Source organism: Dysidea avara, chromosome 14, assembly GCF_963678975.1.
Source record: "Dysidea avara chromosome 14, odDysAvar1.4, whole genome shotgun sequence".
Classification (NCBI taxonomy): domain Eukaryota; kingdom Metazoa; phylum Porifera; class Demospongiae; order Dictyoceratida; family Dysideidae; genus Dysidea; species Dysidea avara.
The window spans coordinates 14,838,630-14,862,334 of NC_089285.1; the positions used below are offsets into that span (position 1 = coordinate 14,838,630).

At 38.6% G+C, this 23,705-nt stretch overlaps 4 long non-coding RNA genes across 7 annotated transcripts; 1 reads left to right on the forward strand and 3 right to left on the reverse strand.

Annotated features, from left to right (window-relative positions):
* Nucleotides 1–1,753: 1,753 nt before the first annotated feature.
* Nucleotides 1,754–4,361, reverse strand: LOC136244505 (uncharacterized). The gene is made up of 3 exons (XR_010695359.1): nucleotides 3,823–4,361; nucleotides 3,712–3,774; nucleotides 1,754–1,975 (listed from the first exon to the last, which is right to left on the reverse strand). It is a non-coding gene; the product is annotated as an uncharacterized lncRNA (long non-coding RNA).
* Nucleotides 4,362–4,394: 33 nt separating this feature from the next.
* On the reverse strand, nucleotides 4,395–5,608 carry LOC136244504 (uncharacterized). Its single transcript, XR_010695358.1, has 3 exons — nucleotides 4,960–5,608; nucleotides 4,542–4,596; nucleotides 4,395–4,483 (listed from the first exon to the last, which is right to left on the reverse strand). It is a non-coding gene; the product is annotated as an uncharacterized lncRNA (long non-coding RNA).
* Nucleotides 5,609–6,969: 1,361 nt separating this feature from the next.
* Nucleotides 6,970–12,658, forward strand: LOC136244617 (uncharacterized). Of its 4 annotated transcripts, none has more exons than XR_010695472.1 (4): nucleotides 6,970–7,063; nucleotides 10,481–10,874; nucleotides 12,420–12,481; nucleotides 12,537–12,658. It is a non-coding gene; the product is annotated as an uncharacterized lncRNA (long non-coding RNA). The 4 variants fall into 4 exon arrangements; XR_010695474.1 differs by having other exon boundaries at nucleotides 6,976–7,179; nucleotides 10,787–10,874; XR_010695471.1 differs by lacking the exon at nucleotides 6,970–7,063 and having other exon boundaries at nucleotides 9,952–10,874.
* A 1,745-nt stretch (nucleotides 12,659–14,403) lies between these two features.
* On the reverse strand, nucleotides 14,404–22,299 carry LOC136244633 (uncharacterized). The gene is made up of 4 exons (XR_010695481.1): nucleotides 22,210–22,299; nucleotides 18,282–18,388; nucleotides 14,593–14,661; nucleotides 14,404–14,546 (listed from the first exon to the last, which is right to left on the reverse strand). It is a non-coding gene; the product is annotated as an uncharacterized lncRNA (long non-coding RNA).
* Between the last annotated feature and the right edge of the window lie 1,406 nt (nucleotides 22,300–23,705).

Consider the following 23,705-nt stretch of genomic DNA (forward strand, 5'->3'; position numbering starts at 1 on the left):
TATTTGGTGTAAGAAGCATTGGCTATTATCCGATAAAATGAGAATACTAATTTTCTCGTGAAAACTTTAATCCGCTCTAGTTAGCCAACCATAAAAGATTTTTAGCTCAAACTTGGAGGTTTAGATAGGCTATATGTAAACTATGTCCACAATAATTTTTGTACGATTTGGTATAACCATGTACGAGAACCAGCTGATAGTTCGTGTCCGAGAATAGAGGTGGTAACACGCTCACACATTTCCGATCACAGCTTCCTGCAAATGAGATAGAAAGAAATAAACTATGGCTCTGCTGATAGCTATTGAACAGCCCTAACAGATGGTGTTGGTGGTAAGTCTTTAAAATATTTGATGTAGGATTACTGACCGGTGTCCGACAATACTTGAATTTTGTCCGAGAATATATGATTTCGAGAAATAACTTTGATGTGGTCTAACACAACAATCAAACAAGCGTTTTGGCTCAAACTTGGATGCATAGTTAGGCTATATGCAACGTATCTTCACACCAATTTTCGTAGGATTCCGTCCAGTAGTTTACGAGAACGAGTGTCCGAGTATACATGGTGTCCGAGAATAGATAATTTACTCTAATTTCGCCCTCGAGTAGAACAGTAATTAGTCCAATTGTCGCAACGCTTAGGCTGTAATTCTTCTACAACGTGCACAAAAGTGGCTTCTAACGAATTCGCGCTGCACTGGTATCTATGGTGACGGTCACTCGCGCTCGAGACACGGATGGTATTTCACGTCTGTTACGTCATATTGAGAGTTTGTACAGATATCACGTGAGTTACTTCCGTTTCCAATCCCTGTTGGTATACTGTATCTATGAACAAACATACAATAGACACATACAATAACTAATAATATACAAAAAAATAAACAAACATACATACACAACTAAGGATACATAGACAAAATTACACAGGAATTAAGAATTAAGATAATAATTACGAAATGATGACAAAGTGGCAGCCCCAGTAACAGTGGACTTAAGGTTGTTCCATAAAACAGTTCCTCGGTAGAAAAAAGTTCGCTTGCCATAGTTGATAAACACTCTAGGAACAAATAAACGATTAACATTACGACTAAGATGACCAGTAACATCCTTCGAAAACTGAAATATATCATGTAAATAAGGAGGAGAAATTCGATGTAAAGATTTTAAAATCTGAATAGCTGTATGAAAACGGTGACGTTCAGTCAATGTAAATTGAAACTTGGAACTGAAAGATGACAATAGCTTATGCATAAATTTGGAATGAATCCTTTCAATCATACAAGTCTGTTTTGCCGTAGATGGAGTCCAGATAACATCACAGTAATCAAAAAGTGGCATCACAAATGCTGAATATAATACACACAACACTGCAGGTGGCAGAGACCCAAACCGAATAATTGAAGCAAGCCTTGATCTAACTCTAGACAACATATTACAAATATGCAAGTTCCAAGACAACACAGAGTCAATTAATACTCCAAGATACCGAACAGAATGCACCCGAGACAACACACTACTAGAGGTGTACCGATAATCGGATCGGCTACAATATCGGCCACCGATATGGCATTTTTTACCGATATCGGTATCGGTACAGAACAGCAGGAGGACCGATATCGCTACCGATATCGCTACCGATATTTATACAGTAGCAATAGTTTGTGCATAAACGGATTATGCATTGGTTTTCTACGTTATCCATGTGGCTCTGGCCATAGATTCTTTATGCTCTGGCTTATTGTACCCCAAGAAAGATCTATTTGCTGTCCTTGTAAATCAAATTCATCCTGACTTAATCTTTGGTTGTGAATCATGGCTATCTCCTGCTGTACACAATGCTGAAGTATTCCCTCCCAATTTCAATATATATCGACGTGATAGAGAGGATGGTTATGGTGGTGTCTTCATAGCCTGTCATAACACCATAGTTTCACACGAAATTCCTTACTCTGGCACCCAGGAAGTAATCACCTGTAAAATAAAGTTATCTAACACACAATCACTAATTGCTTGCTGTGTCTATAGGCCTCCAAACCGATCTACTGACTATATACAAGGCCGGAGGAGACGGTCCGGTTGGTCAGGCCTGAGCCGGACCAATAATCTGGAGCTGAACCAACTCGAACTACATTACTCTCATCATGCAATCTTTGGACGATCACATCTACATGTAGCTACGTACATTTTACAGATGTTATTGAAAATGCATGACACGAGTAGTTACCTAGTTTCTCAGCCTAACTAAAGCACAGAACTACACGTATAGTACCTCCAATTACCTTACAGTACAGCATTGCATTCGTATTGTTTTGTACAGAAATGATTGTGGGTTCTACGTACAGTATCACGTGTGCTGACAGTTGGCATTTATCACGTGTAAGGTATATGCCTTCTTTGATTCTAAACCAGTACACTTATATCGCAATTCAATCTTCATAAAATAATCATTAGCATTCCTTGGCTTGTCTCTCTTGGCTTCCTTTACTGGGCGAAGGGCTGGCAGTGACAAACCAGATACCTCATTCCTCGGCAAGAAGCTGCACACTCATACATTACATGGTGGCCATCTGGATGAGATGTTGAGTAGAAATCACTCCTCTTCAACTACCCACTCGTCCTGTCGAGATACCAAGCAAACTCTCAGTCTCACCCACATCGCGCCATTTTCAAATGCTGATTGGTCTCGTGACTGTCCACCAGTATATTTACGTGATGATCCGTTCACTTCATACAAACCAGTATAGTAGTATACAGCTGTGTAGCATTTTATTGTAGCTGTGTGAATTCACTGTATAGTAATTATATCCTAGCTAAAGGGGGCCATGCTGCATGGGTTCCCTGTGAAATTTGGGGGGAAAGTTGCAATTTGCTAGCTAGTTTTACTTTAAAATTTAGCATCAATTTTAAATTTTAAGGCATTTTCAAACCTTTAAATTGCAAAAATTCTGCAGCTCCTGGAGGTTGCACTCCCAGACCCCCCTTGAACTTCTAATTGCTAGCTATAACTAAATGAACCATACAGCAAGTTTCATGCTGTGTCCCCTGTATGTCAGGTCTACAATTATACATAGTATAGAAAGTCTGAAGAACAACAGATAGACCTGAGCATATTTATATAGCTAGCTAGCAGTGAAATATCACTAAAATTGCATATCTGAGTGTCTAATTTTCAAAAATTTCCTGTGGGGGCATGCCCCCAGACCCCCCTAGAATGCTCGTGCTTCGCACTTTGCAGAGTGTGCTTTGCACACTGTGCAACAGCTCCTCTCTCATTGGCATGTATACAGTAGTAATTTCAACATTATAGTCAATGGCCTGACCAACTCAATTTTCCCTCCTCCGGCCCTGATATAGAAGCCATATGCAGTACACTTGAAAGCATTATCTTATCCTATCCGAATGATATTATCTGGATTGCCGGCGACTTCAACCTCCCTGATATAAACTGGACTGATTCTAATATAATTGGTTCCAACTACCCTCTATCAGTAAACAGCGCATTTCTGGATTTTGTGAATACTTTTGGACTCACTCAGACTGTTGACTTCCCAACCAGATTAAGCAACACACTAGATATCTTTTTAACCAATAGACCCTCTTTAATTAATTATTGTACACCTATAGCTGGCATTTCTGACCACGAAACTGTACTGACTGAATCCAACATTAGTATCTTTGTGCAAAAACAACCAAGAAGAAAAATTTACCTGTGGAATAGAGCAGACTCTAGCTTAATAAGAAACTTCTTTTATGACTTTAGCAATGAATATCTGCATTCCAACACCACTGACACACCAATCAACCAGTTGTGGACTGACTTTAACTCTGCTTGTCACTTCTGTCTGGACACTTTGGTTCCTAGCAAGTTATCTTCGAACAAGACATCAAACCGACCATGGATCACCACCTACATTAAAAGAATTTGTAGACAAAAGAAGCGAGCTTATGCTCAGTATCGCCGAACACGCTCACCTGCCGCCTGGCAATATTATAAAACTCTCAAAAATTTAGCTCAAAAAGAATGCCGTCAAGCCTATAATGACTACTTTTCGAAGCTCATTGACTCCAGTTCCACAGCTAATTCAAAAAAACTATGGTCATATATCAAAAAGCAAAAATTGGATCATGTTGGAATACCCCCACTGTCACATAATGGTCATACCATCACTGATTCCACCCACAAAGCTAATATCCTCATCGATTATTTTAGCTCAGTGTTTACCACCGAAGACACCCAGTGTACTCTCACACCAGATGAAAGCCCTTATCTTGATATACAACCTATTTCCATTACTTATGCTGATGTCTCCCAGCTCCTAACAACTTTGGATGTTCATAAAGCACCAGGACCAGACAAAATCCCATAACACTTATTACAATTAGCCTCTCAAGAAATTGCTCCAGTACTAACTCTGATCATCAATTCATCACTTCATCAAGGAGAATTTCCCATGGACTGGAAACGTGCTAATATTGTACCTGTATTCAAAAAAGGAGACAAAACACTTGCATCCAATTACAGACCAATATCGCTAACCAGTATCAGCTGCAAGATCATGGAGCGCCTAATTCACACTCATCTCTTCTCTCACCTAGAATCAATAAATATCCTCTGTGACCAACAACATGGTTTCCAACCTAGAAGATCATGCGAATCACAACTTATTACTACTGTAAACAACATTTCTACATCTCTTGACTCTGGCTTTCAAACTGATATCATTTTTCTAGATCTATCTAAGGCATTTGATAAAGTCCCCCATCACCGTTTATGTAACAAATTATCCTACTATGGTATTAGAGGGGAACTACTAACATGGCTACAAAACTTCCTCATCGGTAGGCATCAACAAGTAACTCTTGACGGTTCAACCAGTGAGTCACATGCAGTTAACTCGGGTGTCCCCCAAGGAACAATCTTAGCCCCTCTATTATTTTTATGTTATATTAATGACCTCCCATTATCAATCAATGCCAACATTGGTCTGTATGCTGACGATACCATACTTTATACTGTTATTCACTCTACATCCGACTGTTTATCACTTCAAAATGATCTCAACTCCTTATCACAATGGGGCACTAGATCTGGTATGTTTTTTTAATCCTGATAAAAGTGTATTCATGAGAATCACTCGTAAACACAATCCGATCACGTACAACTACACCATTAATGACATCTCTATCCAAGAAGTTTCATCTACTAAATATTTAGGAGTTACAATCACCAATGACTTGTCTTGGTCCACACACATTACTAACATCACATTCAAAGCTCTATCAGTCAAAGCATTCCTACAGAGAAATCTTAAGTCCTGCCCAACTCAAATCAAATTGAAATGTTATAATGCCATGATAAGACCAATCTTAGATAGAATACGCCAATCCTGTCTGGTCCCCTCACATCAGAAGAGACATTGATAAGCTTGAACGAGTACAGAGGCAATCTGCCAGATTCATTATGGCTGACTTCTCGCGTTTCAGCAGCGTAACTAACATGCTCATTGACCTTAACATTCCCAGCTTAGAACACCGCAGACAAGTATCTAGTATCACCCTCCTCTACAAAATTGTTCATAATCTCATTGATATATCTCCAGTTGATTTAATCTCTGTCACTTCCAACACCAGAGGACATGATCAAAGATTTCATCATATCTATGCAAGGACCAATCAGCACAGTAATTTATTTTCCCCTAGATCAATTAGACTGTGGAATTCACTCCCACCTGACCTAATCCAACAACAATCATTACAAATTTTTAAGTACCAACTGAAATTATTATTACTTTCCCCTACCAATCAGTAATCCCATAGTCAATCATATTGTAAAACATTTTGTATGCATGTTTCATATGTGCGTTAATCCTCAAACTGAGGCTGCACATTTTTGGAAAATAAAAAATAAAAACATAATTGCTTACTCTGCAACAAGTGCTACGCTACGAGAAGCCATATAAATACACGCAATTCTAGTGTTTGTTGCTGGAAAACTTATCACAGTCTTTACAAATGAAGCAGTTATAGAGTACCTTTGTAATAAAAGAAGAATCACAGGATAATGGAAACTTGCTGTAGCTACCAGCTTTCTCACAAATCATTAGAATGCGGAGTAATGCAGAAATATCCGTTTAAGGCTTCATGAGAGTATATCTACATAAAACGTTTGTGGGTGCCTAATTGTGTGGATTGCACAATAGAAACCCAAGCTGCATGTACACCACCACAGGAAGAGTATAGCAATGAATACATGCACATGTTGTTGTAGGGTAGGTAAATGTACACTTTTGTTTGCTTAAAATATTAATGCAAATATCGTATCGATTATCGGTTATCGACTTCTTTTGGTTACATCAATATCGCATATCGGTACATGCCAAAAACCCATATCGGTACACCTCTACACACTACCACCAAGTAGCTATACCGTATAGCCTAAATATTTCGAGGTTGAGCAACATTGCTGAAAATAAAAATTTTGCGGATTTGCAAACACTTGAAAATGTATTAGACTATATGGTGGTCTAAATATTTCAAGGCTAAAGTTTCGCTGTTAACCCCTAAAACCGCGAAATCAACGAAAATTTTCCCCCTCGAAATATTTAGGCTATATGGTACCTCACATCCTGAAAGTTGAATATATCTTCTCTCTTGTGTCCTCTGTGTGTCTACGTGCATCTCGTAGTATCGATCTTTATAGGCGCCACAGTAATCTGATTAATTATTTAAGGTAAATGCGGGTATTTCCGGACAGCGCACAATTCCGGACACTTCGTGTATAGCACCCAAGAATGAATCAACTAGAACACACTTTTCGATTTTTATAATCTCTATAAGAATAGCTATTCACAGCAGAAAGTTCAAGGCAATCCATTGTTTCGTTCCTCGGCTAGCTTGATAAAGGTACCAAAGTGTCCGGAATTGTACGCTGTCCGGAAATACCCGCATTTACCTTATATAAAAGTGCACCCGGTTTTCACGTTGTTATCCGGGTACTTACCCGGTAGTTGTTAACCGTAGTCACCAGATTCTACCTGAGTTACTGTTAACATGTTTTAGGTAATTTAGTCTGGAATCACAAATCCTATAGAAATAGAAATGGTTTTATAAATAAAAGGACAGGGAATGCACGAGGCCAGGAATCTGGGGAATGGACGGCCGGCGGGTTGTTTGAGGTACATAAATTGTATCTACACACACTTCTTTAATACTGGGTTGATGCATTTTATCGTGTATGATTGGGTTAGAGAAGAATTGGACGGTTTATGACTTGAGAATGGGTTGGAGGGTGGAACATAGATTCTGTTTTGCCTGGAAATTAGCACTGTTATCACCATGATTCTCGCTGCTTTTTTTGTTAAAATCAGTTTGCTACATGGAACAATATACAATGACACCATACTTGGACCACGTTCTCCCCATGGTTACCTTAGTGGGTCGCCCTTGCAGTAGATGGTGGACAGTGTGATATTATCAACGGCAAGGAATAGCTATGCAAGGGGGTGATACACTGGCACTCACTGTAGGTAGATCTGTGACTGCAGTCAAAGTCTTGACCCACCGAAATTTCACTTTGACCTGTGACTAAGAGCCTTTTTCAATCTTTGACCAGTGACCTAGCGACGATATTTCACTACTTTTTGATTGTGGGTTGGAAATTTTTACCATTGACTTGGCACAAATTTGGTTGCCTTGACCTTTAACTTAGACTTTGACCACAGTTGTAGATCTACCTACAGTGAGTGCCTGTGTGTCACCCCCTTGCTATAGAACCATCTGTAACCACACATCTTTTTTTATTAAATTGACCTAAATGTAGCTTGATCTTCTGACAATGGGGTTTTATTGCTTGACAGTCATGACTATCAAAAGTGATGTAACAAGTGGTTAGAAGACGAGTGATTTGTTGGGGTAAATCAATGGCGGATCCAGGATGGGGCATTTGGGGCAAATGCCCTCCCCCCTTCAAGAAATTGCATACAAGATCGAGATACTCTAATAGAGCAGTCGATTACTCTAATAAAGCAGTCACAATGTTCATGAGGCAGTGTAGCTTACCTATGAAGCTATAAATAGGATTCACATAACAGATGTCATGTATTTGGTAAAGGATAACTAGCTATTATTGTTGTGACCTTTTTTTTTTTGGGGTTTTCAACTGTTTTTTCAGCAAGGTACCCCCCTCTTTCCAAACTCTGGATCCGCCCCTGTAAATTGCTTCAGACACAAATGGTTTTTGGGAAGAAAATCATCTGGTTTTTAAGGTACTTGATTGTCTCTCCTTTTGATCCCTTGATTTAACCTTCCCATTGTTTGATTTGATGGTTGCTGGTTCTGCCATTGGCAGTGACAGGAACATATGAGCTGCTGAAGGGTAGTGACTACCTCTTGAACAACTAGGAAATGGCTTAAAACAAGATTTTTGTCACTGCTGCTTGCTTGCTGCTACTACTGCTTTTGAGTGGCATAGCCAAAGACAATCAGAGCCTCAGCCTTTGTTACTGCACTTCAGCCTGTCTAATCTAAAGTGCAGTTAGCCCTGGTGATGATACTCATTAAGCCCCTAGTGATTGACTCTATAATACTTGTTGCAGCTATACTGGCATATAGCAATTAGTAGCAATAGTCAATGTAATAGGAACAGAAACAGCAAGCTGTTACACCATGCTAAGCATGCAGAAACTGCAGCAAGTGATCTTGAGTCAAAATAAGCTGGGAGACTTTTCTATAAGTATCAAAACTTTTGAACTAGCTATTTTGCTATATCCTACGTATGTGTGCTAATTTACCTGGGTAGACGTTGGGTAACTGGGGAAGCAAATGTCGACTGTCTGCATCTCACACAATGGGTGGAGGTCCAGATAGGACTTTATGTGTCCACACCTTCACATGTGACACATGGTACAGCCTCCTGGGGTTCACTAGTTTTCCCCCCAGGACGATTTGCTGGCATTACCTCATAGTACCTGAGTAACGCACAAGTGTCCCAGTGCTGGTTCAGTTGGTAGGCATGACTGTGCTAGCGGCAGCCAAAGGCTTTGCTTTGCTTTTGCCCATTTAGTTACTTCTAATGTGAATATGCCTTTGGTTTTTTTCCTATGTATATCCTTGTCTCTGATTATTGGGTGGGGACCTGTAACATTAAGGCAGACCAACTGCTGCAATCTCATATGGTCCGGCTAGACTTCTTGAATGCACAGCTGAGACAAAAATTACATCGAATAAATGCCCCTATACCATTAATGGTACCAATTGTACATTGCATTGGTTGTGATAGCGTACAATTTGTTATATGTATGTGAGAGAGGAAGCTCATGTGCAGATCACCAGATACTTAAACACGTATACACAAATAATATTATTTATCCTATTACATATGGATCTGTATGGGTGTAGTATAATGTGTGCGTGCGTGTTTGCATGTGTGTGTGTGTGTGTGTGTGTGTGTGTGTGTGTGTGTGTGTGTGTGTGTGTGTGTGTGTGAGAGAGAGAGAGAGAGAGAGAGAGAGAAAGAAAGAAACCTGTTAATCAGGACACTTGAAAACAAAGACACCTGCATAATCTGGACACTTGGAAATGGTCCAAAGTATACCTTAACATGCAAACAAACCTTGATAATCAGGACACTATTGATTGGTCCCAAGGCGTCCACAGGTTTCACTGTAACTGTAATTATGTATGTATGTATATACATACGTATGCATGTATGTATGTATGTACGTATGTGCATACTGTACATACACATGTACACAACATACGTACATATTTATGTATGTCTGTGTGTATACAAATGCCAACGGTCCATGTCTCACACAATGGGTGAAGGTTCAGGTAGGACTTTTAGTACCCACACCTTCACCCGTGAGACATGATACAGCCCCATACAGGTTACTATTCCTGCCCCAGGAGGATTTGCCAGTGATGACTCATAGCACTTGAGTAGTGCACAGGTGTCCCAGTGCTTGTTTACTGGGTAGGTGTGACTGCATTAGTGGCAGCTTAAGGCTTTTACTTTGTGTGTGTATGAGTGAGTGCGGGGCCCCCATGCATACACTTCATACATTGCATACACAACATACTGATTTGGAACAGGCTGAAGAAGCTCAGATACCTGCCGTAGCCCAACCTCCCGCCATGAGGTTCACCTAACCAGAATGAAAAGGCTTGTAAATCTAGGTTATTCAGCGTTCCTTGGCTAGGTGGGCATGATGTGTCTCATGGGGGATGGGGGCTGGGATTAAGAGTTGATCCCAGGACAGGCAATGAAAGGTGTGTGTAGCATATGTAGTACACTGTAGTGTGTGCGTGTGTGTAGTGTGAGGAGAAGCAAATGCCTAATTGATCTTGGATGTAGGGTTCCACAGCCTCTATTTACATGAAACTATGACAGTCCTCATGCATGTTACCACAGTTCTGTGCAGCTTCAAGTGCCTAAGTGTTACACAGGTGTCCCAGTGCTGTTTCTGCTCAAAATAGGGTTTCTTTGGACTTGAAACTCATTAATGTGATACTGAGATGGGTGCATAGTTAGTGAATCTGCACTGTACTACACAGACAAATGTCCATCATATCCACGTCCAAGTATGCTGTAAGGTTATCAAGTCTCAGGTCATATGTGTTGTATTTCACAGAAGAATTATTGGACTAAAGTTTCATGATATTGTTGCGATGATGTCTACGCTGATAGTTAACAGCTAAACACTATTCAGTCATTCAGTATTATTGGGTGATCTCTTGTTACATGACCCATCTAATTGTGTTGTTGTTTGGTTGTGTTGCTAGGGATGGTTGTCAAGCACTGAGGGAGTATGTTGCTATGACAAAGAATGAGCTACCAGAGCCGGACTCTTGCCAGTGGATGTCAAGAATGGTAAGTATGTCTTGTATCTGAGTATTGAATGTGTTGGTGGTATGGTGAATTCTCGAATTGTTGCTCTCTGTATATATATATCCCTAGAGAGCAACAATTCGAGAATTCACCATACCACCAACACATTCACTACTCAGATACAAGACATACTTACCATTCTTGATATTATATACATAGTTCAATATCTTAAAGTCAACCGTTATTTACTAAGAATAATGGTACTTCAGTGTTCATAATGAAAAAGTTCCGCTGCAGTATCCACAAATACCCATGTGATACCGAGTACCTTGTGGTGTTCACTTGGTGGCTGAGAACTTATTAACATTCTCAAGTCCATTTTTGGAAACTTTTCATCCCGGTTACTACCCTCTATGTTTCACTCCCCTTCGTGATTTACTCACTTATATCACACAGATTTAAGTTTAATAGAAGGCAAGCTTCAATCTTGCCATTTATGGCACTGCACAGATTTAATTGTTAGAAGCTATGATCATACTAGACATTATATTGTTCATTCAAAACCCAAGGGTTAATTTTGGACACAATACCCTCAACAACTAAAACAGTAGTTTGTATGGATGAGACCAGTTGCAGCTGCAAAACAGTCTTAAGACTTGCGTACAAGTCGTTTTATCAATATTGAGGGTTAACTTAAGGTCAGCCTTATTGCTACAGAAAGGGTCATCTGCAAGAAATAAGTATTGTAACAGACATTATCAACAATCGACAAGTGGGTGTGTCTCCATGTAAGTCTACAGACAGCTACAGATACCATAAGTGGGCTGTCTTGATGCCAAACTAGTTACCTACCATACGCAAGGAAAATTTTGACAAATCGATTTAATTCGTCAAATTTAAATTCATCAAATGCCCTTAAGCATTTTAAAGATGTAAGTTTTATCTACATCAACATTTATTTCATCATATATGCTGAAGTGTAAATTCGTCAAATTTTACTTGCGTCAAAATTTCCTTGCATACAGTATAAGCAGCAACAGCAGCAGAAGCAGCAGCAGCAGCAGCAGAAGCAGCAGCAGCAGCAGCAGCAGCAGCACTCGATCCCTATAAGTGGGAATGATGCCATACATGCCCACAGACAGCAGCATTCAATCCTGATAAAATAATGGACATGGATCCATAATCCTGACAAATACCAAAATACTCTCAAACGATGGGCATGGTTCCACGTAAGTTTCTTCAGTATGTACATGTATTTCCATCAATAAAATTGAGCTTGTAAATTTATGCACATGTGATCCCATCTGGGTCAGACCCAGATATTTAATAAAGTGGACAAGACCCACTTGATCAGGACAAAATGCAACCCAAGTGACCAGGATAATCTGGATGACCCGACCCACTTACAACACTGGCACATACATATGATAAGGTTGCTAACTATAGGTAATGGTTACTAGGTACACTACTAACTTTAAGTTCTGATAATAGTGCATAGGTACACATACCTGGTTCTGATTAGAATATTATGATTGCGGTGACATAATGTTTCATAAAAAATCACATGCCTTTTTCGTTTTTATACAGACCCATATCGTGTTACTAAGGATTCTGACAATCGCCTCCTGGCTCTGGTAGCTAGGATCAAGGTACACTTCTGCAAAGTTTAGTATGCTGCTACATACAATGTATTTCTCTATACAGAAGAGGATGGTTCATGTTACAGTAACTGCTACAAAGAATAACTGCAAGGACATTATTATAGAATCCTTTACATGTATACTGTACGTAAATTTTATGACATCACGATGCATGTATTTTATTGAGTTTTATTAAGTGCATGATACTAACATTGTTACGCATGTATGTAGTATGTGTGAGGCGTTAGTTTGAAATGGCATAAGCCATTCCATGTCCATATTCATTTGACCCATGAGATTATGCACTACACAACCTGATCATGACACAACTACTTTATACAGTTTGCAATGGCCAAACACAAACAGCAAGTGTTCTTGTATTTTGTTAACAATATAGCACTCTGAATAGTAATACTGCTTGTTTTGAACAGTTGCTTAGTACTGTTAGTAGCTAGTATGTATATGACTGAGGATATATCTGACCGAATTAGCCTAGAGGCTTTCTGTTCGTGTCCTTGTATACTGTAGTATTGTGAAATTTCTATATACCTATTAATTTTGGATATGTAGTTCATAACTGATCATGACTAGTTTTCAAACAAATACCAGTACTGTGTAGAGGGTAGTTTGTAATTATAATCAATGCTTGAGCAATAATTATAAGTTTAGTTTGTGTGTGGAGAATATCTAAAGAGATTGATTTGATTTTTTCTCATGCATACAGCAATACGTAATTGCTATTTTTCCCTACCATAGCACACACACAGCACACCAATAAACATAATACAAAACACAACCACTAGACAGATATTGCCACTCACACACACAAAATTTAATAGCATAATTATTTTGGGTTAAAAGGATACAAATTCATTATACTATTTACAAGTAACAGGCATGAGTGTGGCAGCAGCGAGAGAGGTCCACCAATTAAGAAGTGGCAGGCAACCGGGAAAATTTATGGAGCCATCACATAATGCAATATTATTTAATAAAGCATACATGTACCGCTAGCTACTTATTGTAGTGCTAATTAATATATAATACATAACTTAGGTGGCTGAAAATATTATTGTAATGACATGAAAAGTTATGGCTCATAAAAGTTTGAAAGTAGTTATATGCAGCAAATTAATGTGCTCATGGCCACATGTACTGTTTTTGTTGTTCTAGAAATGAGAGGTCTCTATAATAATTGTTACTATACATTTTCAGTTTTTCACATGGCATTTAGACCCCACAGAATCACAGATATAGAATAATAAAGTCATAATGATGGACATAACCTACTTTGGGAACAAATTGAATGTAATAGCTTTGTACATGTATGTTTTATTAGACAAAATCAGTTTGAATTAAACTTTTGACCAGACCTGTAAACACAGATCTTCCGCACACAACCACATTATTAACTTCATATCAGACTAAGATGTGAACTATACACTACTTCAAGCCCATTCCAGAAGCTTCAACATTAGAAGCTGTATAATAAGTGGTGATATCTGTGACAAGATAGTGATTGTCACTGCTTACTATAACTAAGAAATCCAGTGATCACTATCTTTTTACCATGGATCTCACCACTTATTTTTTACAGTATAATAATAATGTGCTCTGTTAAGAACAGCTTATCTCTATATAGCAAAATAAAATGTAAATGAATCAGCAATAATATTATAATAGCTAGGAGTCTTATTATATTAGCTAGATGCTCATTGAATTCTGTAAGCTAATTTAATGCTATTGTAAAGAAGTAGTGATGCACCATAATCAGCTTGTTACAGATTCAGTGAAATTAAACATGTACGTACCCTTAAAAATGGTCATTAACAATTTCCACAAGTTGTTATTGTTGAGATGCGCATATGTGACCCATGAAATTACGGGCATGGAGTGCCTTAAAGTACAACTACATACTATATACATTATACTTTGAAAAACTCAATAAAAATAATATATGCATCGTGAAATGTCATAAAAATTAATGCATGTACAGTATACATGTAAATATTTCTATAAATGTCCTTGTGGGATCACTATTCTTTGTGTAGAAGTTAACATGAACCATCCTCTTCTGTGTAAACAAGTAACACATGAATACATTGTGTGTAGCAGCATACCAAACTGTGCAGAAGCATACTATCCTTGGTAGAATGCTTAGGAACATGACATGGATCTGTGTAAAATGTCTGGCAATTAAAAACAAAAAAACAGTACATAAACAAATTGATGAACTAAACACTCCTCAATACATATAGAGCAAAGCAAAGAGCCTACAGTAATTATGTGAATTGAAACACAGTCCAGTCAGCTCATTATAACTCCAAAAGTATACTCACTAGACAAGGCTGAAACTTTTACCGCCCATTGAATTTCCCACTAGACACCAAATTTAAAGAAGTCATAAAATGAAGTTCAAGAACAATGCAAACTGGTTAGGTTTATACTTAGCGGGTTACATATTGAAACATACTTACATGTATCCACACACACACACGTACACACAAATACAAACACACCTAACCAAAATAAACTCTCGGTCTCAAATAAAGGCCCTATTTTGTTACAGACCAGATCAAAAATATTTTTAAAGAAATAAAAACCCAGTTTTTATACATACAATCATAGTTAAGTACATGCATACAGATGTAGGCTGAGAGTATGCATACTATAATATATGTCTGCATATTGTATCAAAACACTGTTTCTATATGTACATGCACTTGGAGTGCCCATTGCAGATCCATTCCTAGGAGCAATACAACCGAGTTATACTTTGCTACTTCTAAAAACTAGAAGCCCAGTAAATACTATTATACCTTGCTTCAACCATCAATAAAATTTTAGCAAATTAATTTTTACGATTTTGTTTAGCAATAAAGAATCTCAATATTCTGTAATTCACAAATCAATACTTATTAGTTGCATAATTGCACATTCAACACAAATACCAGAAATACGTATCTTCTCAAATCTAAGGGTAAACCTTGAGGCCACTCTCCATTTTTGCACATATATTATGAATGGGATACGCTGATTTAAATTTAACTGAATGTGCCACTCCTGTTAGCCTACAAGACATCTACGTTATAAACAATTGGTAAACCTTTTTGTAAAGGTTTCACAACTCTTGTTTAGTACACTTATCAGTAAGAAGAAACCATAAGCTTGTGCTGAGTTAACACACACTCAATACAGCAATCATTTCTTAGATATACATTAGCATAATATATTTTGCTCAACTGACTGCAGACAGGTAAACAAATATAAGTACACACTCCCACACCCACCAATTCACATGAATTTTCAGACAATTTGATGTCCAGTGTTGGGAGTAACGCGTTATGTAATATTATTACTTTTGTGGTAACCAAGTAATATAACAAAATACACTATAAAAACGGGTAATATAATGCAAGTTACTTTACTTACAAATGTAACGCGTTATCTAAGTAATATAGTTACTGTAACGAGTCTAATATTACGTAATATTATTACTACAAGTAACGAAGTTACTAATCTCGTTGGTTATGCTCTGAGTAATGCCTAGCCACAACAAAGTAACGAAGCCTACTGAATGAAGCTTATTCACCAGCTTCTTACTTATAACCAGATTTGCACATTGTCCAACAACGCAATCATGTCACGTGATAAGGTGGTAGTTTCACAAGTGACAGTTTAAGGCTGTGGACACAAAGTAATATAATATGTAATATTATTATAGTTACTTTATTTTATGGGTAATATGTAACTGTAACTAAATAGTTCAGTTGTAAGTAATATGTAATATGTAACTAGTTACTTTTAAAAAGTAACTTACCCAACACTGTTGATGTCAGTAACATAGCCAGCTGTGGTAAGCTGAGTGATAGTTCTGCTTAATCAATTATATCATGATAGTGAGTAACATTATGATGACAATGATAGCATGCAATCATACTGTCATGATAAATTACTCATATCTGTAGTTAGTCAAAAACATGGCAAACACTGATAGTGTAGAAGTTGAGGAAACTGTGAAAGTCCAGTAGAACATGCACAACAAAGATTACAACAACAATGGAGTGTAAGAAAAGCAGCTAGCTACATGGTGTGTACTATTGTGTCATTATGAGATGTTGAGTCACTGCTAGTATAATATCGTAATACTGTTGTTATTGTGATAAGTGATAGCTTTACTATCACTCAGCTCTATATATGTAAGCAAATACAGTACTTGGATAAAAATTTGCATGAATCGATTTACTTATAAGAGATTTGTGCAATACTAGGGTATCATAACCACTAAATCAATGCTAATAGCAGTCTAGATTTACAATGCACCACCCAGGGACAGAGTTGTCATGTGTCCTTAGCAACAGTTGTTCTATCCCAAGTGGTATATTGCATCATTTTTTGTGCCAACTGTTTTCATTGGCCCTGCTAGAATTTTTCCAGTGTCAACTAAAAAGTGGCAAATGTAACCAGATGATTTTTTCTACACCTACACACATATGGAAAAACCAGCTGTACTCACATGTACAAGAACATCACCATTCTATCAAGGTATTTTTTCACATGTCTTTCGTCTGATTTTTAGTACTCTATGCTAGGGTTGGAACGGAGGTCAAATTTTAACCTTTGAAGCTTTGTACACACCCACATGGTCACACACTTTTTTTGCAGCTGTACTACACAGGCTCTAGTGTAATTACATAGACTACAAAATTTGTCAACGATACTGTTGCATGCTTCCAGGAATATCTGGGATAATCTTGACATTCCAGTATCATGGTTACTAAGTTTTGGAGGAGCAAAACTACCTTCAATGATTACAAAATCTGCAAAGGTTCTGAAGCTTCTCTGGTTTTGTCTCAGTTACTACTTTTATTATGCCTTCATAACAAATTCATAATAATTAGTTGGTAGTTTTAACTAATCAAATAAAAGTGCATGTTCATATGGTAATGCTTGCCATGGCACTATATTATCAGAGATTCAGCTGCTTTGTCCACACTACTGTATAAAGAACCATTGAAAAGTGAATAATTTGAGTGTAGAGTCTATGAGTTTCCTTAGTAGCACTGCTACATGCCTCAGATTACAGATTCTACACTGTACCCATACACTATTGTAAACAACATTGATAGTGGATAATATGGTTACCGTGGTTACACGTACATCTTACATGGTTTTGCCCCATGAAACATGGATACTATCAGTGTTAATATACATGCATGTTTCATGTAAGATGCATGGATTTTGGACACTTTCCCTACATGTTGCATGCATGAGACTAACGTGCATCATGTCTTCAGCATCTGAAAAATTGGTACCGACCTGCAAAATGAAAGCAAACAAAGCCTCCAGCAGCCATGCTACACACAGCTATTACACCCAGCAAACCAGCACTGGGATGCCTGTGCACCACTCAGGCAGTTGAATCTTGTGCAGGCAAATCCTCCCAGGACAGGACTAGTGGATCACAAGGAGAGGTTGCTGAACCTGAATTTCCACAACTACCCACATACCACTAAAGGACAGTTAAAAATTTGCTTTCCCAATAAATACCAAAGTACATTCCTACGTACATATACATACATACATACATACATACATACATGCATACATGCATACATGCATACATGCATACATTCATACATGCATATACATATGTACTACGTAATATATTCAGTCAACTTTGGTTAGTTCTATGGTATGCACACTAGACACATACACTGGCTGTTGTGAGCACAGCCACACTTATCTAGTGAAACAATGAGACAGTTCTGCCTCACAAGTAAATTGTCTGTGCATTCGAAAATCCTACCTACTGTGTGACACGAGACTGTACAGTCGGCATTTGTTTTCAAGAACATCAAGTCCCCATTATACTGTATACAGTTAGGTTGGCTTTTCCTCAGTTTATAACAGCACCTGGGAAGAATGGAATGGGTAAAGCTGCTTGGTAAAGGAAACAGCAACAACAACTGGGTATTTCTATACATTGCGTGCGATTGCCAAGTAATCAGCTATGCTACCATGGGGACACATGCACTATGACTCTTCACACACACACACACACACACACACACACACACACACACACACACACACACACACACACACACACACACACACACACACACACACACACACACACACACACACACACACACACACACACACACACACACACACACACACACACACACACACACACACACACACACACACACACACACACACACACACACACACACACACACACACACACACACACACACACACACACACACACACACACACACACACACACACACACACACACACACACACACACACACACACACACACACACACACACACACACACACACACACACACACACACACACACACACACACACACACACACACACACACACACACACACACACACACACACACACACACACACACACACACACACACACACACACACACACACACACACACACACACACACACACACACACACACACACACACACACACACACACACACACACACACACACACACACACACACACACACACACACACACACACACACACACACACACACACACACACACACACACACACACACACACACACACACACACACACACACACACACACACACACACACACACACACACACACACACACACACACACACACACACACACACACACACACACACACACACACACACACACACACACACACACACACACACACACACACACACACACACACACACACACACACACACACACACACACACACACACACACACACACACACACACACACACACACACACACACACACACACACACACACACACACACACACACACACACACACACACACACACACACACACACACACACACACACACACACACACACACACACACACACACACACACACACACACACACACACACACACACACACACACACACACACACACACACACACACACACACACACACACACACACACACACACACACACACACACACACACACACACACACACACACACACACACACACACACACACTACACTCACATCGTAGTACATACAGTTAATGCACCCATGCACCCACAGAGATGCATATATACTACAAATTGTTAATATTTTTATGAGACCAATTATAGATGGCATTTATTGGATGCAACCTTTGTCTCACTCTGCTGAGCACTTATTGCAAACACAATTCTCAAAAGGTCACATGATGATTTATACTTCTGGAGTAGTAATGGAAGAGACTGACTAAGAGACATAAATTGCATCTACCATTAGTTCAATGAAGGCTTCCCCTAAGAAATTTATATGTACGTATGTCCCGCTATAATCAATAAATAATTGCTGGGAAAACTTACCAACCCAATATACAGATTACCTTCAACATTGCATTAGCTTGAGATTAAGAAACCGGACACAAGTTGTCTTGGAATCAAGTCACCAGCTGGTCTGGGGTTTTCTGTATTGTGATGTTGAGATACTGACCCCCTGTTTTGTTTACATGTTTTTAGTAGCCTTCTTGTTGGTCCCAAGTAGTAATATAATATGCATCATTTGTCCGACCATCTTTTTCCCATAACTATATTGTAAATTTATAATTTAGTCAAGAGGCTAAGGAGCCACATCACAGCCCGGGATCTGGAATTCCTGCTGCATTCAGAGCTGATGGAGTGATGCAACAGCCAGCTGATGGAGTGATGCAACAGCCTACTTGATCAGTATTTTACTCTCCTGGCACATAAGTTAATTATAGTCAGAAAGAGCTGACAAGGTTTCTATGCTATTTAGAAACCCAAAGATGATGTGGGCAAGAGTTACCCACAAATTAATTGCCAAGGCCACAGGCTGGGGTAATTAATCGTGGGTAGCCAAGCCCACATTGTCTGAGGTGCTAAATGGCATAGAAACCGATGTTCGCTAGCTCTAGAAAATTTTCTCGCTAGCTCTAGAAAATTTTCCTTAGCAAAGTGGATACAGAAAGAGCAAAAGTAAGTGGAAAAACTGTGGCTGCTATATTGATATTTGCTTGATGTACCAGTTGATAGTGACAGATCAGAGTTTAGTAGGCAGTGGCAGAAAGTAAGCAAACAGTAAGGCTATTTTCCTGCTGAGTAAAGGAGGTAAAGTGAGCAAAAGAAACTGACTGCATCTAGTGCATCAATGACAATGATGTCTGTCTCGTGTAGAAATAATAAGCTAACAGTAAGAATATTTCCCTACTGAATGAAGGAGGAAAAGAAAGAGCAAAAGAAAGTGGCAATCTGTGGCTGCCTTTTGAGTCTTGATAGTCAGTGTCACACCATGGTATCATCAGTACATCAGCATGAGTTTCTTGTCCAGAAATTAAACAAACAGCTAGGCTATCTTGTTTATGGCTTTGTTGATTTTCATTGGATAAATGTAGTGAACAACCACAACTATACCACAGGCATGTAGTAACCTCATATAAGCATCAAAGCTAGGAAAATGAGCATAAATTTTCTAATTCACTTTAATTCTTGCAGTAACCAATCATACCAAAGTCATATTTCATGTTACCCTAGGTTTCGTAATTTACAGGGCTTGATTTCATGATCAGTGCTATGAATAAAATGAGAATCAGTAAATTGTATGATGGATTGATGGTTGTGATTTGTGTTCTGAGTATATGGACAGTGTGAGACTCCAAAAATATTCAGCATTTTAATAATCTATTCTTGTACATAGTTAAGGTAACAACGTCAACATTTAATCATAGACTTGTCATGTGCTTTTTCAGTAGAACATTTCATCCTATAGCTCATAAAAACAATTAACAGGGACGGGCAAAACTCATCGAGAGTTTACAGCTTATCAAATGAAGTTTATATTAAGGCTGAAACGAATAGTACGAATATTCGTTATTCGTTCGTTAAGAAATATTTGTATTCGTTAAGAAATATTCGTTAAATATTCGTTAATCGGATAATGTACACAATTAACCTTGAAAACATTTTGACAACTGAAAACTGTCATTTTAAAATATAATTTTTTCATCTTAATAATACATGTAAAGGACTTTTCTTTTTTAACATTTAAAGTTTTAGTAGTAATCAAAGTGATTTTGTCCCTTTCAAGCACCTAATTATACAGAAAATTCTTAAAGAATAACTCGTTAATTCGTTCATTAATTTGAAGAATATTCGAATACCTAAAATTTAATATTCGTTTCACCCCTAGTTTATATACATACCCACGATTTAAAACTAGTACATTCATAGGCTCTATCCAGGTAAAGGAACCAATTTTTTATCATCAGTTCTAATTTTGGCTCTGTCACACTGTAGTGATCTGACCAGACTAACTGCCACTCAAGTAATCTGCTTGGACCATACAAGATTCAAAGGTGGTAGCAGCAAATGAGCAAGCAGCAGTATTGTTCCATCGAATGCACCAAACCGGGGATTACTTATGGCGGAGGGATCTGTTAGGCATACCATAAGTTGTCCAATCAGACAATTTGCAGTGTTGAAGGGGACCAAATAGCTATGGTTGTGCTGTAAGACCCTATCTAGCAAATGGTCCATGGCACTGAGAAAAAGCATCATGGTGATAACTGTGACAGTACCTGGCATAGCCATATTAAACTTGTGTTCCCCCGTTCCTGTCCCATCCTAGTCACAAAAAGCACTAGTTATATATAATTATGCCAAAACAGAAGTGCGTGTAGACAACAAATTGTACCTAAAAACTCTTTAGATTCTTGGCCTCGACCTACTCGCTGGCCTCAGTCTATCCGCCAGCCACCGGTACGCATTCCCCTGGCATTCCCTGTCCTTTTATATATTTATAAGAACGTTCCTATTTCTATAGGATTTATGATTCCAGGTGGACTAAATTACCTAAAACATGTTAACAGTAACTCAGGGGCAGAATCTGGTGACTATATGGTTAACAACTAAGTACCGCGTAGCTACGTACCCGGATAACAATGCGAGAACCGGGTGAAAAGTGCCTATAGGCGCTTATAGACTCAACATGGGTGAACAAAACGATAGCCCAATTGTGGGTTTCAGGAAGTACAAATTGGAAAAAGATCACGTGCATACATTCACTTGCAAATATTCGAATTTTTCCGGAATAGCTAGCGTGTTTTTCAGGTTCAGGAACGCCATACAAACTTCTCAATAACTTCTTCTCCACCAGGATTAGACTTTAAGACGTTCTCCACCTTCTCTAGTGTGCAATTATTCACGAGCTCACATGCCGGGAATCACGTTTTACAGCTATTGCATGATTATTGTAGAAGCGGCGCTTGGACGATTACCGCTTGTGGTTGACACGTTGGGTGACACCTCTTGGCCACCGTACACCGTACACCTCCGTAAACTTAAAGTATAGCATGGTGCGCGTGTTTACGAAAACGCGCGAAAACTGTGGTCGAAGCCGAAGTCGAAGCCAGACTGAACTGTAGACAATGGATACAGAGCAAATATTCCGACATTTTGATGACCACCGAATGTTTAAGAGGTGAGTTCAACTTACATTGGATAGTTTTGTGTCCTGTTTTTAATTATTTACGATGGTGTTAATATTAAATAGCTTGCACGTAAAAACCTAGCCAGACCACTACCATTTCTTTTGAGTGAGGCGGGAAATTTTAGGTCTGGTATGCTGACAACCCAAATCGGTTGAGACTTTCGCCAATAGTTTTCAGTGAGCGTTGATTGACGAAGAAATAAGTGACGCGCGCCGTTATTAATTTAAAGATTATTTCTAGCAAGGAACTGTGCCAAGTGGTCAGTAGAAACATAGGCATATGAAGTAGTTTGCGGACATTTACTATCATTAGTATATTTGTTTATGGCGAAAAGTCAGCTGGAACAGGCATGTCCTATATATATACAGTGGAGCCCCTCTTAATGGACACTCCTGAATGGCAGACTGCCTCTTTATAACAGACGATAAAGTCCCAAATACAACTTCCAATGCCTGTGTGTATTAATGCCCCCTCAATAGCGGACACTTCTCTATTCCGTAAACTGGACACTGCACAATTGCCAGACATGGCAAGCAACACCTTGCTAATTGCGGACACAAGTAACAAAGGTTCATTGCCAGTTACAACAATCAATCGAACTACATTATTTAATGCAGAAAAAAGCACTGTCTCTGTATTCCCTATTCTACATAATACAAGACAAAGCCTGAAGTTACGAGAAGCCATATGAATATGTATA